Here is a 19,780-nt window from a genome sequence, read left to right on the forward strand (position 1 = left end):
GATAGGGTAGAGCATGAATACCTGTTCGGAACGTTGCAAGCGTTTGGATTTGGACCGCATTTTGTGGCCCGGGTCTGCCTCTTGTATGTTGCAGTGGAGTGCCTTGTGAAGGTTAATGGTGTGTTGTTGGTTCCGTTTCATTTTGGGAGGGGGTCCGTCAGGGGTGCCTCATGTCAGGTCAGTTGTACTCGGTCTGTGTGGAGCCATTCCTGTGTCTTCTTCGGAGGAGGTTGACAGGCCTGGCCCTACTGGGCCCAGGGGTGGAGTTGGTTATTTCGGCCTATGCCGATGATGTACTCCTTATGTTCACCGATCCTGGTGAACTGCGGAGGATGCGTGATTGCCAGAAGATTTTCTCGGCTGCATCTTCTGCCAGGATTAATTGGAGCAAGTGCTCTGGACTTTTAGTGGGTCAGTGGCAGGTGGACTCCCTGCCAGAGGAGATGGCAATGTTTGCGTGGAGCACCACGCACCTCCTCTATCTGGGGGTGTACCTGAGTCCCACTGAGGATGCTTGGCCGGCAAATTGGCAGGAGTTGGAGACGAAAGTGGTTGCCAGGCTGGGGCGCTGGTCAGGCCTGCTTGGAGTTCTTTCTTTTCAGGGGAGGGTGTTGGTCATAAACCAGCTGGTGGCCTCCATGTTATGGTACCGGCTGGCTACTCTTGTCCCGCCTCCCACTTTTGTAAATGCTTTACAGAAGAAGCTGGTGGACTTATTTTGGGAAAATAGGAAGCACTGGGTTTCCGCAGCTGTCCTGAGTCTCCCGTTATAGGAGGGCGGCCAGTCCTTGGTATGCGTGCGTACCCAGGTGGCGGCTCTCCGCCTCAGGACTCTGAGGAGGTATATGTATATAGGTAACCCCCCCAGATGGCACGTTTTGGCCACGTATTTTTTCCAACGGGGTCGTTGTCTAAGGGGGGTCTCGCGGCTCCCGGCATCAGTCGACCCGCCCTAAGGGGCTTGCCTGTTTTCTACCGGGATGTGTTAAGAGTGAGGAATCTGGTTGTTTTCAGCCAGCGTGTTGCTCCACGAGGGGAGGGGGATGTTGCGGCTGCGGGAGTGGCCGGTCCTCAACAAATCATGGCGGGTGTCGAGGAGAGGCGTGCGCCCAGAGTGGTTTTAAATGAGCTCTTACCCACTCCGTCAGATCTGCTCATTGGGCCTCGGTTCCGGGATATATCTCGGGCACCGGTTCCACACAACCTGAGCCGCCTTTCGGAGATGATTAGCATGCCGTTTCGTGACGCGAAGAGACGCTCACTGTATAGAATGTTCCTGCACATTCTGCACCTCCTTGCCTTCGTCTCCTGTCCCGACACACCATAGCGGACGGTGTTACCACCTGAAGGCGGGGAAGGTCCCCAGTGGGGGTCCCTCTACAAGGGAGTTGTCCCCCTTTACGTGGGGGTCCTGGGGTGGAGAGTGCTGCACAGAGCGGTGGCGTGTAACAAACTTTTGAGTCGGTTCACGGAGACTAATCCGCTGCCTGTATGTTCTGTGGCGAGGAAGAAACCGTGTTCCACATTTATATGGAGTGTGAGTGGCTACTGCCCCTGTATCAATATCTGAAGGGGTTGTTCCTAAAGTTCGGGTTATATTTTAGTCCTATGATTCTTGTGTTTGGACACAAGGCAGGGTATGGGGAGAGCCAAGTGGGAGGGTGGGACCTACCTGTCTGTCTACTTCTGGGCCTGGCCAAGATGGCCATACGCGGGTCCAGGCAGCAGGCGATGGATGGTAAGGCAAGAGTCGGCTGCTTGCCCCTCTTTCGGGCCTACGTCCGTGCACGTGTGTCCCTGGAGAGGGAACATGCGGTGTTCACGGGGAATTTGGAGGTATTCCATGGGCGCTGGTCACCGCGTGGGTTTGAGAGTATTGTGAATAATTATTGTAATGTTGTACTATAATGACACGATATAATGTTAGTTCGTTTTGTGTATGACTTGATCTGTTGTATTATTTGATGTGTTGAATAAAGTCTTTGAAAAAGAAAAAGAAAAAACAGAGAGAGAGAGACTTTTTACTTCAATCCAAACCCAAACAACCATTTGCAGGCAGTGTGTTTTTACCTCTAACCCTATATTCATTGTCAAACCAATTAAGGGTGCTCACAGTGCTGTAGACATTTGTCCAGTGTCATTCAGAGCTCAGAGTGACAGAGACTAATTGACAGAGCTCCATCTTGCAGAGATTAATTGAGGCACACCACTTCCTGGTTTTATAGTCCCTCCCTCCCCCCTGCCGCCAGCGGGGGCAGCAGAGTGAATGCGGAATATTGTAAAAACATTAATATCTCTGTCATTATTCATCGACAGGAAAAATCCTCGGCACACATGCGACGGGGGGGATCTGAGTGAGGTGGCCAAAAATGACGGCCGTAGGTGGCGGTGTTCTCTCGGAAATCGCAGCACAGAAGGCCAAATGCGGTCAAGAAAAGAGATTTTGTAATATATAGATAGATGTCAAACAAAACACTGAGGTGATGCACACGTGTTAATCTCACTATTTCACTGGAGGATGAAAAATAACATGATTTTGGGAAGGGAAAGGCAGAAGAAAATACAATGCTGGAATCTACAATCCCAGCAATGCACAGATATAATAAAATACTTGCAACACACTGCCTGTCAGGCAGCATCCATGGTGGGAGAAACCAGAGCAAATGTGTGTTAATGATCTGAATGGTGGACGATTAGGAAAAAGGGGAGATGCAACGAGACCTGGGTGTCATGGTACACCAGTCATTGAAAGTAGGCATGCAGGTGCAGCAGGCAGTGAAGAAAGCAAATGGTATGTTAGCATTGATCGCAAAAGGATATGAGTATAGGAGCAGGCAAGTTCTACTGCAATTGTACAGGGTCTTGGTGAGAGTACACCTGGAGTATTGCATACCGTTTTGGTCTCCTAGTCTGAAGAAACACATTCTTGCCGTAGACGGAGTAGAGAGAAGGTTCACCAGACTGATTCCTGGGACGTCAGGACTTTCATATGAAGAAAGATTGGATAGACTCGGCTTGTACTCGCTAGAATTTAGAATATTAGATTAGATTAGATAAGATTAAATTTGATTAGATTCCTTTATTTGTCATTCAGACCTTTCGGTCTGAACGAAATTTCGGTGCCTGCAGTCATATAACCATATAACAATTACAGTACGGAAACAGGCCATCTCAGCCCTTCTAGTCCGTGCCGAACACTTATTCTCCCCTACATATAATAATGTAATACATATATTAAATAACAAAACACACAATAAACACAAGTTAACATCCACCACAGTGAGTTCACCAGGCACCTCCTCACTGTGATGGAGGCAAAAGTCTTAAAGTCACTGTCTCTTCCCTTCTTATTCTCCCTCTGCGCTGAGGCGATCTGTTGTTAACCCACCGGGTGATGGTAGTCAGTCCCGCGGCTCAACCAAGTTCCGCGAACGGGTGGGTTCAAGCTCCGCGGCCTGGGTTGGACGAAGCTGCGGAAGATGCCGCCCTCTAGTCCAGCGGACGCAGCTGTTGCTGCGGGAGCTCCGTAAAATTAGGTCACCAGCCTGTAACCTGCGAGCTCCCGACGATGTCGTCCACTGGCCCGCGGCACAGCCCCGGATTCAGGTCGCCGCCGCCGATTGAGGGGGGAACTTATAGACACTTACAAAATTCTTAAGTGGTTGGACAGGCTAGATGCAGGAAGATTTTTCCCGATGATGGGGCAGTCCAGAACAAGAGGTCACAGTTTAAGGATAAGGGGGAAATATTTTAGGACTGAGATGAGAAAAACATTTTTTACACAGAGAGTGGTGAATCTCTGGAATTCTCTGCCACATACGGTAGTTGAGGCCTGTTCATTAGCTATATTTAAGAGGGAGTTAGATGTGGCCCCTGTGGCTAAAGGGATCAGGGGGTATGGAGAGAAGGCAGGTACAGGATACTGAGTTTGATGATCAGCGTTGATCATATTGAATGGCGTTGCAGGCTCGAAGGGCCGAATGGCCTACTCCTGCACCTAATTTCTATGTTTCTATGTGTCTATGTTTCTATGAACAATTATCATGCTTGACCACTACTGATGCAATGTAGAAAACCTCGGAAGTTGCGGAATACTCTTCGCTGAGTGGCATATATTGCCAAACATCCAGGAATCGTGTTGCAAGTGGATGCGAGTGTGGGACAGGTCGCTGGGTGTTCATAGCCACTCTCTCGAACTTTGTTCTGAAAAGAAAAGTAGACAGTTCAGTATTTATGTACGTGTGTGTTTATTCACTCTGTGGCGGAGACCACGTTTTGAACAGTACATTTAATCCGCTAATCTGGAAATATAGATGAATTCCTGCTTGGGAAATGAGGTATGCTGGGTTTATCTAAATGTTGGAACGGCACCTAGTAAAATTAATATATCATATACGTGGAGCATGGCTGAGAGAAACGAGAGAATGCTACAGCTTGGTGTGGATCAAAGAATGAAACAAACGCTGATATAGAGGGGAAGAAAATATTTGAGTGATAATGTTAACTGAATGTCCGTTTAATGTGAATCTGATAGTGTGGAGGGATTTGGTCAGTAAATACAAACTCAAATACGTTGAAGAAACTAGGGGAATGTAGAAATTAGAGAAACTGAATAGGCATGTGTTTGAGACAATTCTGATCTGGACCAGTAAATAAATAGTGAGGAAACAATGAAGTGCTCTGACTCAAATTCCAAGGTCATGCGTAAGTTGAGCAAACTAGGGCAATGGCATGGCTTTCTAACAGGACTTCTCCAATGGGTGACGGCAAGATAGTCATTGTGATCTGCGGCTGTTCAACCCTTATGTTGAGGGAAAATTGTGAATTTGAGGAAGTCCAAAGAAGACTCGAGCACTTTCCTACTACTTAGGCTCATGTCCTATCACTCCATATCCAAGAAAATACAGGGTACATGAGTTTTCAACAAAACAACGGCAAAAATCAACGGCAAACCATGCAACATATTGTCCATGCATCACCACGTAAAATATGGAAAGCAATTTCGTTTTTCGTGGCATTTCTCGAACAATTTTGTAGCAAACTACCACTGTAATTGTTATATGTTATATGGTTATTCCCACTTTCAGCATCCATAGTGAGCCTTTTGCTCCACAAATCACTGAGTCACTCTTTAAGCTAATTTTGCTTCGAAATAAAACTTGGCATAAAACCGTACGAAACGCCAATGATATTATTGTATCACGCATCGTCACAAAATGTAATCATTCGTAAACATTCCAATTCTGAGTGACTCGTGCGTCATGTACTTTAGATTACCTATGACGGTGCCAATAGTGTTGTCTGCTTTCCACTTGAAACATCAGAGATATATTCCGAGACCACTTGCACAACGCAAGGAAAATAAAACATAGAATTTCCATTGCCCTTTAATTCCGTGCACTGAACCCAGTCGAGTTCCTGTCCACTTGGCCACAGGCACTGATCGTATCGCCATTTTATGAAACAGCCTTCATTCCAGTCAAGATTTCCCACTTCGTTCATTGACATCAACAATATGGTGAAAAATGTTATCAGTCATGTGGGAACAAACCAAGCTACGTAATTAGCCATCATCTATTTATCTATCTTTATGACTATACTTGCTACTGATTTTGTCTGGCTCTCCAAATATTTCAGGCATTCCCTTGAAATGTATACAGCCTTCGGGCATATTCCGGTTACATCCCGCCATCCAACATTGATAAAGCACTTATCCATCTCAGCACTCTTCTCCGCCTGCGTACATCTCCAACTAGATCAACCGTGATTATCAAGCCTTCAGCGCCTTTACTAACCGACATCCCCCAACATGTCCGTCCATCAGTTTTCCTCACCCTAACCTAACCGTAACCATCCCACGTTTAAGGGACTAATCTTTCAGTTCACAATGAAGCTTGAAGAATGCATACATTCTATTGACAATACACTGACCTTTTCTGACTCCAGCAGCTGCAGTTTTCTGTGTCTACCGTCAGGTTAACGACCTTCCGGCCTCCTGTGCCCGTCAAATTTGAATCAAATCCATCAATCCAATAATCTTCCGTGGATCCCATCTTTTGTGTGCGCATGTTCAATATCTCCTTGCAAAGTGCATATCGACAATATTCGCTTTCCCACTCGCCTTAATCAACTCATCAACAACGTCAATCATCTTGGTAAGATATGACCCTTCAAGCACGGATCCACTGCTACAAATAACCTGGGCTATGCCTGGCACCACTATCCCCTGTGTTGACCTCTCTGCCTTGATCACAGGGGAGACATTATCGAATGACGTCTACTACAAGACTACCCGTAGTCATAAGGACTACACTTTCTCCCATCCAGCCTCTTGCAACTAGGTATTTCGCAGTCTACATTACATCTATCCCCAATATAGTGATTATCATTGTAGTCAATCCGAGAACTCCTTGTTCGTAATTAACGTGGTTTCTTCGCAGCTATCATAGATCGATCCTTTCCCCGGGTCACCTGTCACCCGTAGCTCTGCTCTCACTCAGGTTACCCAGACGGAACAAGGCTAGACTTCCCCTGGCAGTCACCTTCACCCACAACAGTCTGCGAATGCTTCATAACATCTTTTGATATTTCCGACACCCCAACGTGACCCCATCACGAGTCGTATTTTCTCATCGCAATCCCTTTCCGCCTTCCAAAAGGATCGCTCTCTATGTCACTGATTGTCCCACCCAACCCATCGCCTATCCAGGTATTTTCTCTGCAACCGAAGGGGAGGTTCATTTAATTCTGTACCTCCTCTCTCGCCTCCATCCAATTAAACCAGCAGTACTTCCAGGTGATAGAGAGTCAGACAAAGTCAGCATGGATTGATGAAGGTGAAATCATGCTTGACTAATCTTTGGGAATTTTGTGAGGATAAAGCAAGTACAATGGATATAGGAAGGCCAGTGGATGTTGTGTATCTGGGCTCTCAAAAAGCCTTTGACAAAATCTCATACAAGAAATTGGTGTGCAAAATTAGAGCACATGACGTTGAGGGTAGGGTATTGGCATGGCTAAAGTAGTGGTTGGCAGACAGGAAGTAAGTTGTAAGAATTAAAAGGTCATTTTCAGAATGGCAGGCAGCGACCAATGGGGTGCGCAAACTCAGTGTTTGGTCACCAGTTATTTGAAATATATATTAAAACGATTTAGATGAGCGAATTAAATCCAATATCTCCATGTTTGCTCGTGGCACAAAGCTAGGTGGCAGTTTGAGGTGCGAGTGGGATGCTATGACGCTGCAGGATGACGTAGATAGATTGGGTGAATTGGCAGATGCATGGCAGATGCAGTATAATGTGGACAAATGTGAGATTAAATTTGGTGACAAGAACAAGAAGGCCATATAATATTGTTCAAATTAATAGGCCGATTAATATATGAATGGTGTCAGATTAGGAAAAGGGGTGGTGCACTGAGACGTGGGTTTGCGTGTACATCAGTCGCTGAAACAAAGCATGAAGGTACGGCAGGCAGTGAAGAAAGCAAATAGCACGTTGACCTTGATAGCGAGAGGATTTGAATATAGGAGCAAGGATGTTCTACAGTATTTGCACAGGGCCCTCGTGAGACCACATTTGGGGTATTGTGTGCAGTTTTGGTCTCCTAATTTGCGGAAAGCCAGTCTTGCTATTCAGGGAGTGCAGCGTACGTTCACCAGGTTAATACCCGGGACGGCGGGACTGACATATGATGAAAGAATGGCTCGACTTGGCTTGTATTCACTGGTATTTAGAGGGGTGAGAGGGGATCTTACAGTAAAATATAAAATTCTTAAGTGATTGTAGAGGCTAGATGCCCGAAAAATGTTCCCGTTGTTTGAAGAGTCCAAAACTAGGTGTCCCTGTTTAGGAATAAAGGGTACGCCATTTAGGGCAGAAATGAGGAAAAACGTTTCCCCCCAGAGCGTTGTGAATCTGTGGAACTCTCTGCCTCAGAAGGCAGTGGATGCCAATTCACTGATGTTTTCAAAGGAGAGTTAGATATATTCATTAGGGCCAACTGAATCAAGGGACATGGAGAAAATCGGGAACGGGATGCTGATTTCGGATGATCAGCGATGATCACATTGAATGGTGGTGCAGGCTTGAAGTGCCGAATGGCCTACTCCTGCACCTATATTCTATGCTTCTACATTTCTACGTATCAAGTGCACGTCCTCTAACCGCGTCTAAATTACCCAGTGCTCCCGATGTGGACTTCCATACATCGGTGAGACTAAGTAGATTCGGTGACTGTCTTGCGGACACTTGTTCTTGTTCCGCCATGTTCTGTGGGATCTCACGTTTGCTAACCAGTTTAACTTTGCTTCCCATTCCCACCCACGGACCTGTCTGCCCAGGACCTCCTGCAGTGCCAGAGTGAGACAACATGCACATTGTAGGAGCATCATCTCATATTCGCTTTCTACCAATGGTAAGAAGATTGAATTTTCAACGTTTAAATATCAATCGGTCCTCTCCTCCCCCCCCCCCCCCCCCCCCCCCCCCCCGCTCCCCCTCCCACCCCCACTCTCCCCCACAAACTTCCTACCCCACCCCTATTCTTTCACCCCTCTCAACTACACAATTTGGACCGACAGCTTCTCCTCCTCTACCGGTGTCTTCCATCTACATTCCTTCCTCTGGCTACGCAATTCAAAACCCTTCAAACCTTCTGTTACACAACTCGGTCCATTTCTTGTATAACCTTGGTCCAATCATCTTCCTCCCAAACATCACCTCAGCTGCATCAATTCTGCCTCAACCTATTACCTACCTGGCTTTCTCCTGTACCCCTCTTTCCAGTTTTCTTTCTCATACACCCTCCACCATCTGTCTGAGTTACTCCAGCATTTTTGTGTCTACCTTCGCTGATTTATTCCATCATTTTGGGTCAATCCTGATAATTCCATTGCTTTCCAGACTAAGGTTCCAAGAAACAGCCGCAATCATTTCCCCGTAAAAAATAGAGCCTATAGATTCGTGTCACTTTAGCGCAAACAAAATGGATAATCTATGCATGGAATGTGTGTAAAGTGCAATTCATCCAAAATTGGTGATACCTTTACAATGTGCTATGAAGCGAGCAATGAAAACAATCTTACAATTCATACAAATGAGATGCAGGAGCACCATAAACATGCTTCAGTCTTTTTTTTAAACAGATTCACAGAAATTTCAAGAGAAATATATGATGGAGAGCTCATTGCTGGCAACCATCAGCCTTTCTGCACAGAATTTGGATTTCTATTCTACGCTACAGTATATATTTATTTCATCATTGATTGCAAGTTATTGTGGAACTTGCTCCAGCACACCAATAGACTATACATGATAGAATGCAATTATTCAGTCTTATATATCCCTCTTTCGTTCTTCTATGTTACTTTGTCTGCTGGGTACTTAGGACCAGCACAGCAAATGAAACTGTTTTCCTTTATCATTTCTGTCTGGCCTGCTCGGAATTTCACTTACAAGTACATCCCTGCCATCTCCTTCAGTCGTTCATTCACTGCATCAAATAATAGCTTCAGTCTCTCTAATTATTTTTTTAACCAGTCTCTTTCGAATCGGGCACCCTTCTCAAGCTCTGTTTTTTCTTAATTTCTCGCAAACCGTCACATGTTTTCGATAATGTGATGACGATGTTTGAAGTCACTTTTCCAAATTCAGCTGAAAAATATTTTTTTTCAGCATCAGACTGATCTATTTGTTTTATACCCCATCTGCGGAATTGTAAAACTAGCATTTCTATTGTTACCATTTCCCTAAGGTACATGCCCATTCACAATGAATTTCGCACCATTAAACACAAATCCATCTGCGCCAATTCATTCTTTCGTTCGTCATAATCTATGCTGTATTGTCCTCATTATTCTCAGGAAGTTGCATCAACCAATTACTTTAACTAATTGTATTTTATCTATCTTGCCCCTTCTTATCCTATCAGTCAATCGGTATAATTTCGGAATCTAGTTCAAGTTCAATTGAGTTTATTGTCATGTGTCCCTGATAGGACAATGACATACTTGCTTTGCTTCAGCACACAGAACATAATAGGCATTGACTACAAAACACATGAATAAATAGACTGATCAAGTGCAAATAACAGATAATGGGTTTTTAATGTTCAGAGTTTTGTTCGAGCCAGGTTTAATAGCCTGATGGCTGGGGGAAGTAGCTATTCTGGAACCTGGTCGTTGCAGTCTTCAGGCTCCTGTACCTTCAACCAGAAGGTAGCAGGGAGATGAGTGTGTTGCCAGGATGGTGTGGATCTTTGATGATACTGCCAGCCTTTTTGAGGCAGCGATTTCGTTAAATCCCCTCGAAGGAAGGAAGGTCAGAGCCGATGATGGACTGGGCAGTGTTTACTACTTTTTGTAGTCTCTTCCTCTCCAGGGCGCTCAAGTTCAAAACCTATCAACGACCCCTGCCCTAATCTTCAAATTTCAAACATCTACTGTATGCTCAAATCAGGTCCTTCCTACCCATCACTTTGCAAATGACCCTAACATAAATTCATAGGTAAGTTATTTCATTTACTCCCAATCTGCAATTAAACATAATTCACTTTTGTTAGTTACGGATGAGATGTACCAGAAGATTAAATGGTGACTAACATGGCCCATCCATTTAAAAGCGGTTGCAAATTAGAAAATGGGAAAATAATAGTCCACCACACCTAACATCGGTAGTAGGAAAGTTACTGGATTGTATTCAGAGGGACATGATATAGATACAGTTGGTGGAAAGAGGGAGTTTTTTAGGGAAAGGCAGCATGGTTTTGTGTGCGGTAGATCGTTTAATTGAACATTAATTTTTTTTAATGAAGTCACCGCGAAAGTTGACGAGGGCAGGGTGACAGACGTAAGTTACCAGAAGGCGTTCAGTGAAGTTCCACGTGGTTACCTGCTCCGGAAGATCAGATCGCACTAGAAACCAAGGAGCTAACTCGACATTGAATCTGGCTTTATGGTAGAAAGCCGTGGGTGGTGGTGAACAAGATGTTTTCCGACGGGATCATGTGATTAATGGCACTTTATGCGCTTTGGGCGTCTGTCTTGGGCCTATTGATATTAGTTATTTTTATAAACAATAAACAGACGGAACAAGGATAGACTTCCCCTGGCAGCCACCTTCACCCACAACAGTCTGTGAATCCAACATAACATCCTTTGATATTTCCGACACCCCAACGTGACCCCATCACGAGTCATATCTTCCCATCTCAATCCCTTTCCGCCTCCCAAACGGATCGCGCTCTATGTCACTGGTTGTCCCACCCAACCCATCGCCTACCCAGGTATTTTCTCCGCAACCGAAGGGGAGGTACCATTTAATCCTGTACCTCATCTCTCGCCTCCATCCAATGAAACCAGCAGTATTTCCAGGTGAGACAGGATCAGACAAAGTCAGCATGGATTTATGAAGGCAAAATCATGCTTGACTAATCTTTTGGAATTTTGTGAGGATGTAACAAGTACAATGGATATGGGAGGGCCAGTGGTTGTTGTGTATCTGGGCTCTCAGAAAGCCTATGACAAGATCCCATACAAGACAATTGTGTGCAAAATTAGAGCACATGACGTTGAGGGTAGGGTAGTGGCATGGCTAAAGTAGTGGTTGGCAGACAGGAAGTAAGTTGTAAGAATTAAAAGGTCATTTTCAGAATGGCAGGCAGCGACCAGTGGGGTGCGCAAACTCAGTGTTTGGTCACCAGTTATTTGAAATATATATTAAAACGATTTAGATGAGCGAATTAAATACAATATCTCCATGTTTGCGCATGACACAAAGCTAGGTGGCAATTTGAGGTGCGAGTGGGATGCTATGACGTGCAGGATGACGTAGATAGATTGGGTGAATTGGCAGATGCATGGCAGATGCAGTATAATGTGGACAAATGTGAGGTTAAATTTGGTGACAAGAACAAGAAGGCAGATTAATATGTGAATGGTGTCAGATTAGGAAAAGGTGGTGCATTGAGACCTGGGTTTGCGTGTACATCAGTCGCTGAAACGAAGCATGAAGGTACGGCAGGCAGTAAAGAAAGCAAATAGTTGGCCTTGATAGCGAGAGGATTTGAGTATAGGAGCAAGGATGCTCTACAGTAGTTGCACAGGGCCCTGGGGTATTGTGTGCAGTTTTGGTCTCCTTATTTGCGGGAAGACATTCTTGCCATTCGGGGAGTTAATACCCGGGACGGCGGGACTGACATGATGAAAGAATGGCTCGACTGGGCTTGTATTCACTGGTATTTAGAGGGGTGAGAGGGAATCTTACCGTAAAATCTAAAATTCTTTGGTGATTGTAGAGGCTAGATGCCCAAAAAATGTTCCCGTTGTTGGAAGGGTCCAGAACGAGGGGTCACTGTTTAAGAATAAAGGGTGCGTCATTTAGGGCAGAAATGAGGAAAAACGTTTTCTCCCAGAGAGGTGTGAATCTGTGGCACTCTCTGCTTCAGAAGGCAGTGGAAGCCAATTTACTGGATGTTTTCAAAAGGGAGTTAGATATAGCTATTAGGGCCAACTGAATCAAGGGACATGGTGGAAAATCAGGAACGGGATACTGATTTCGGATGATCAGCGATGGTCGCATTGAATGGTGGTGCAGGCTTGAAGTGCCGAATGGCCTACTCCTGCACCTATATTCTATGCTTCTAACTTTCTACGTTTCACGTGCACGTCCTCTAACCGCGTCTAAATTACCCGGTGCTCCCGATGTGGACTTCCATACATCGGCGAGACTAAGTAGATTCGGTGACTGTCTTGTGAACACTTGCTCTTGTTCTGCCATATTCTGTGGGATCTCACGTTTGCTAACCAGTTTAACTTTGCTTCCCATTCCCACCCACGGACCTGTCTGCCCAGGACCACCTCCACTGCCAGAGTGAGACAACATGCACATTGTAGGACCATCATCTCATATTCTGCTGGGGTGGCTTTCTACCAATGGTAAGAACATTGAATTTTCAATGTTTAAATACCAACCGCCCCCTCTCCTCGCACCCCCCCCCCCCCCCCCCCCCACTCTCCCCCACAACCTCCCTACCCCACCTCTATTATTTCACCCCTCCCAAATACACAATTTAGTCCGACACCTTTTCCTCCTCTACCGGTGTCTTCCATCTACATTCCTTCCTCTGGCTACGCAATTCAAAACCCTTCAAACCTTCCGTTACACAACTCGGTCCATTTCTTGTATAACCATGGTCCCATCATCTGCCTCTCAAACATCACCTCAGCTGCATCAATTCTGCCTCAACCTATTACCTACCTGGCTTTCTCCTGTACCTCTCTTTCCAGTGTTCTTTCTCATACACCCTCCACCATCCGTCTGAGTTACTCCAGCATTTTTGTGTCTACCTTCGCTGATTTATTCCATCATTTTGGGTCAATCCTGATCATTCCATTGCTTTCCAGACTAAGGTAACCCTATGTTCTAAGAAACTGCTGCAATCATTTCCCGGTAACAAATAAAGCCTATAGATTCGGGTCACTTTAGCGCAAACAAAATGGATAAACTATTCAAGGATTGTGTGTAAAGTGCAATTCATCCAAAATTGGTGATACCTTTACAATGTGCTATGAAGCGAGCAATGAAAACAATCTTACAATTCATACAAATGAGATACAGGAGCACCATAAACATGCTTCAGCCTTTTTTTAAACAGATTCACAGAAATTTCAAGAGAAATATATGATGGCGAGCTCATTGCTTGCAACCATCAGCCTTTCTGCACAGCATTTAGATTTCTATTCTACGCTACAGTATATATGTATTCCATCCTTGATTGCAAGTTATTGTGGAACTTGCTCCAGCACACCAATAGACTATACATGATAGAATGCAATTATATTCAGTCTTATATATCCCTCTTTCTTCCTCTCCGTTACTTTGTCTGCTGGGTATTTAGGACCAGCACAGCAAATGAAAATGTGTTCCTTTATCAATTCTGTCTGGCCTGCTCGGAATTTCACTTACATCCCTCCCGTCTCCCTCAGTCGTTCATTCACTGCATCAAATAATAGCTGCACAGTCTCTCTAATTATTATTTTAACCAGTCTCTTTCGAATCGGGCACCCTTCTCAAGCTCTGCTTTTTTTTTTTAACATCTCGCAAACCATCACATGTTTTCGGTAATGTGATGACGAAGTTTGAACTCACTTTTCCAATTCAGCCAAAACATATATTTTGTTCAGGTTCAGACTGATCACTTTGTTTTATACCCCATCTCCGGAATTGTAAAACTAGCATTTCTATTTTTACCATTTTCCTTAGGTACATGCCCATTCACAATGAATTCCGCCCCATAAAACACAAATCCATCTGCGCCTATTCATCCTTTCATTCGTCATAATCTATGCTGTATTGTCCTCATTATTCTCAGGAAGTTGCATCAACCAATTACTTTAACTAATTGTATTTTATCTCTCTTGCCCCTTCTTATCCTATCAGTCAATCTGTATAATTACGGAATCTAGGGTGACAGACGTAAGTTACCAGAAGGCGTTCGTTGAAGTTCCGCGTGATTACCTGGTCTGGAAGATCAGATCGCATTAGAAACTGATGTGATTAATGGCACTTCATGCGCTTTGGGCGCCTGTCTTGGGCCCATTGATATTAGTTATTTTTATAAACAATTCACTTGAGCTTGTAAGCGGCACGACTGGAAAGATTGCAAGTAACTCTGAGCTTTGGGGCATCATAAACAATTAAGATGGAATTACAGCTGGGCAAATGTGACCGAGGGTTGGCTGATATACTGTAATGCAATTAAACATTGTGTTTCACTCAAACAATGGCAGTATCCTCACAGTGAATGGGAAGTTCATGGAGTATGTAGTAGAGTTGTTCGGAAGTGCCGTAGCAGTTAAAAAAATATTGCCAAATGTTTTTGTTTCACTGGCCTTCCTCAGGAAATGTATAGTTAAAGAGGAGGAAGGTTATGTTACGGTTGTGCGAGAGGTTGGTGAGTCCTCGCGTAAAATAATGCAATTAGCTTTGGACACTCTGTTCACAAGTAAGGTGTTATTAAGATAGATAGAGAGCATAAAATATTTAAGGGGATGTTGACGGCACTCCCAGGGCCTGGAATATGGGGAGAAGATTAGTAATTTTGTTTAGTTCATTATTGTCACCTATATCGAGGTAAGAAAAAGCTTTTGTTATCCAGTGCTATCCATTCAAAAGAAAGGCTTTACTTAAATGCCACCAAGTCATCCACAGTGCACAGATACAGGATAAAGGGCACAGTATTTAATGCAAGATGTAACATTGTGGTCCGATGAAGTCCGATAAAAAATAGTTCAGAGGTCTCCCATGTGGTAGATGGGATGTAAGCTCTGCACTCTAGCTGGTGAAAGACCATTCAAGACCATTCAGTCGGATGATGACAGCTGGAAATAAACTGCGATTTCTTGTGTATTTTCATGGAGCTTTTTCCAAACCAGGCTGTGACACATCCCGATAAGATGCTTTCTACGGCGCATCAGTGGGAGTTAGTGAGAGTTATTGGGGACATACCGAACCTCTTGGGCATTCGAAGTAAATAGAGGCATTGGTGCTTTCTTGGCTACTGCTTTGATGTGGCTGGTCCACGATAAATGGCTGGTGACATTTATTCCGATAAGCTCGAAGCTATCGATCATCTCTGCTTCGGCACCAGCAACGTTGACTGGGCTGTGTCTAATCCTCCACTTCTTGAAGTCAATCACAACCCCATTTGTCTTGCCCTCGTTGAGGGATAGGTTGTTGCCTTGTCTTTTCTGTACTCATTCATTTATTTTTCCATATCCGGCCCATTACAGTGGTATCGTTTTCGAAATGTTTGTTTGATTTGATTGACATTCGGTTGGCATATTCGGTAGAAGGGGACATATTATGCATCCTTAGCGTTGACAAATATCACAGTGGATATGGTAGGCTAGGTAATATTTCTTACAGCGCAGGAGACTGAGAGGTGATCGTATAGAGTTGTACAAAATCATAAGTGGAAAAAGATAGGGCGGGGTAACGGAGCCAAGAACTAGTCAATAAAGGTTAAAGATGAATGTAGGAATCTGAGGGACAACGCTTCACAAAGATGGCGGCGAGTATATTGAATGAGCTGCCAGAATATCTATTTGAGGCAAGCACAACAACTTTTAAAATAGCTGTGTGGGAACGGGAAATACGCAGAGGGACATGCATCAAACGCGAGTAAATGGGAGTAGCTTAGATGGGCATCTTAGTCATAATGGGCGTTTAGCTGTAGGGCATATTTCCTGCAAGTTTGACACGATGCTTCTGTGGCGCCACTGCAGATAGTTTCTTTTACTTAGCAAATGCAGTGTTCATGTCAGTATTCCTGTGTGTTCGCTATCTCTGACGACTCGTCAGTTGATTAAATAATTGGTAAGATCCTTTTGGAATATCTTGTGTAACATGTGGATAGCAAAGCCAGCAAACTCATCTCTTAGGTCGGGAACACCGGTTTAATTCGTCACAGACAATTTGCTCGTAAAATACGCTCTGCTGTGCCTTAACGAATTATCGTTCTCCTATGCTAATATTTCCAAAAGCGACCCTTCTCACAAAAGGTGGATAGACGGAACTACAGTTGCATCTTTATCATTCCGTCTTATATCAAGAAAGCTGAAACAATGTTTACTCTCCGGACTTCGAAAATCACTGTATTCCGATTTCCTCCAACTTGCCGCTCAGAATCATTAGACTTCCCATTCAGGCCTGCTGCCGTGCCTACTTTAAGTTCAACCAGCCAGTCTGTTATTTATGTGCTAGAAATCCACACTGTATTCTCTGTCATACGTTTCCTTCGTTCACTGCAGCCTCGGCAACTATCCCTTCTCTGAAGCCGGCCAATCAAATGTATAATGTAATACCTGAGCTGTGGCATCTGCATCCTTGAGCAGTTTTCCCAGGTTGCCCTGCAAACATAGCAACAGATGTCTTCGCCAAGTGGAATGAATTGCCACGTTTCATCTTCATAATCTGAATCGTAAATAAATATTCCCACATATCACACCGCAATTGGACACTTGTTCTCTGTAGCGAAAGGAGGTTCAGGTTTAGTTTTAGTTGTTTATTGTCGCGTAATACGAGTTATAATGAAAACATTCTTTGCAAGTTATCCAAACAAATCGAATATACGAAACAAGCACACAACCAGTTGCATCTCACGTACAATACAGAGAGGAAAGAGGAAGATGCAGAATGCAGAATACCGTTCACACTATGGCATCACAGTGCATCGGTTCTTCGGCCCACGTCCAATGTCTCAACGGGGCAGTAAAGCAGAAACATTAATTAAAGACCGAGAATATAATAATCCGAATCATAATCATACTCTATTAGCCAAGTATGTTTTGCAACATACGAGAAATTTAATTTGCCATACAGTAATACCGAAAAAAAGCAACAGAACACACAAAATACACGCAACATGAATATCTACCGCAGTGACGCCTCCTCATTCGTCACTGTAATGAAAGGCGAAAAAAAGTTCAACCTCTCCCGTCTTTATCCTCCAGCGGTCGGGGCCTCTAACCTTCCATTGACGGGACGGTCTTACTTCGGGCCTCCTCGTCGGGGCGATCAAGCATCGGGGGGGGGGGGGGGGGGGGGGGGGGGGGGGGGGGATTTCGGCTCGCCCTAGCTGGGCTATCTACCTCAGGTCGAGGATATTCGAACGTCGTGTGACTTTTGAAGCTTCCCGACGACTGTCTTGTCCCGTGACTGCGATGTCCTTGATGGTAAAGTCCGCAGGCCGCTGTTGGAGCGTTGATCCCAGGAGATGAATCGGCTCCGATGGTAACTCCATGCCCCGCGATGGGGCTCAACGTCAGTCCAGAGCAAGGCCTCCAGCTCCAAGATGTTAGGCCGCAGAGCCGGCGATACCATCCGAAAACAATCGTATCTCCGGCAAGGTATGAGATTGAAAAAATAATTCCCTCGACATCCCCCACCGCTCACCACCACAAAAACAAACCAGGGAACCTTAACATAAAATATCCTTTAAACCCTAACCCTAACTGGTAAGTTATCGTTTAATCTTACCATTCTACTACACATATTATTGGTGTAACTGATAATAAAATGTCTCCTTTGGTAATGATAGTCACAAGGTGACCAAATGGCACCTATATGTACATGCTACCAGCTTAGAGAAATGCTACTGCCTTAGGACGTAAGGGTGATGTTGCCCCTAGTAACGTGAGGGGAACTCTAGTATTTTTATTGATAAATGTATAATGTGCCCTGGACATACTTCCAGGGATGGGGTCAGTCACACACTAACCCCTAGCTCTCCCCTCCACTGAGTGGAGGTTAGTAAGCAGCCCTGAAGACAGACGCTGCCGCAGTTCCATGAGGACCATATCAGGATGGGTAAACGTCCGAGGACGTATCCTAAAATGACGGAGGGGAACCCTACTGGCCGGGCTCGTCCAGCCCAGGCTTCTCCGACTCCGTATCGTTGCCCTTCTTTTGATCTGCCGAGGTCGGGGTCGGTGACCGTACCGGCAGTGAGCCGATGAAGCGAACCCGACGTCTAGAGAAGTCTAAAGACCCCGCGGCCCGAATTAAAAACCATCGGGAGTCGCTGACCTGATTGTCGGCGACTTCGAGCAGTAAATCCGACGGCCACCCGCTACCCGCACTTCCGCGGTCCGTAGCCGGCGTCACCGCGGTCCAATTGGTTTCCCCGTGGTCCGACCGGGTTTTTCCCGTATACAATATCCAAACTGGAAACTCTGCGAGCACAGATTCCTGCAACAAGGAACAACCAGAAAAGTAAGTTTAGACTTCCGTCTAGGATTTGAAACTTACCGCTGGAGGAGCAGCGCGCCTGCTAGCCAGACGTTGCGCATGCGTCGACGTAATACGCGCATGCGGGCTGACGGCCTTCTATTCACGTAGTCACTCACGTGACTCCGAAGTAAAATTCCTGTACTCTAGCGTCAGCTATTAGGTATGTTACAAAACGCACCTTCAGCGGCGCTGCAGTTCTGCCGCTGCCCGTGTGCGCGACTTTGCCGCCTTTGAGAGGGCGGCGGGTTTAAAACGATGTTTTCTCTATTAGGCTGTTGAAATCTATGTAGTTCAGCCTACTTAGTTGCCGACAAAAAATCGCTGCGAAAGTCGTTTGCTGCAGCTATTTTTAAACTAAATTGGGTTATTTAATTGCTATAGTAGATTAAAAATCATCCTCTATAGCCGCAAACGCGGACAACGGGACGGATCTTATGTAGGGGACAAGGCAAGGTAGGTTTATTTTTACATTAAAAAAGGGCTTCTTAAGCTCCCTTTATTCAAACTTTCAAGTTGCGAATACGTGAGGACCCATTCAATCCCGCAGTATTTTTCATGCCGCATATCGGCTTCAAATCCACCGCAATGGCATCGTTCCAAACCATCGCATTCGAGAAAAACCCACTCGCAAGCTGATTTAAATGGCCAATAATTTACAGCAATTGAACACTAAATCCCTTCCATTTGAAATTAATGTCAATGAGATTTAAAAATCATGTGTTATTGTGAATTCTGGTGTGAATGTTCTTTGGACACTTAGGCTATTTAAAAATGTTAATCTTTTCTTAAGAAATGGATAGATGTATAGGTCTAGTAATTGAATTTTGGAATTAGCTACAATAAGGTAACTAACTAAGTATATGCTTTAATTTCAGATCATCCAAGTAAGATTGTTTAATATTTGTTTCAGAATGCTTCTATCTATAATAACTGAAAATGTCTTTCAGTTATCTTAATTTTTAATAAAATTGTGGCCATTTCACTGT

At 44.7% G+C, this 19,780-nt stretch overlaps 1 long non-coding RNA gene across 2 annotated transcripts; it reads right to left on the bottom strand.

Annotated features, from left to right (window-relative positions):
- Positions 1 to 1,671: 1,671 nt before the first annotated feature.
- LOC129693941 (uncharacterized) lies at positions 1,672 to 18,846 on the bottom strand. 2 transcript variants are annotated; one of them, XR_008722935.1, is made up of 3 exons: positions 18,813 to 18,846; positions 16,868 to 17,030; positions 1,672 to 4,203 (listed from the first exon to the last, which is right to left on the bottom strand). It is a non-coding gene; the product is annotated as an uncharacterized LOC129693941 (long non-coding RNA). The 2 variants fall into 2 exon arrangements; XR_008722936.1 differs by lacking the exon at positions 18,813 to 18,846 and adding an exon at positions 18,591 to 18,799.
- Positions 18,847 to 19,780: the final 934 nt, after the last annotated feature.

This window comes from Leucoraja erinacea, unplaced genomic scaffold (genome assembly GCF_028641065.1).
Source record: "Leucoraja erinacea ecotype New England unplaced genomic scaffold, Leri_hhj_1 Leri_487S, whole genome shotgun sequence".
In the NCBI taxonomy this organism is placed as follows: Eukaryota; Metazoa; Chordata; class Chondrichthyes; order Rajiformes; family Rajidae; genus Leucoraja; species Leucoraja erinaceus.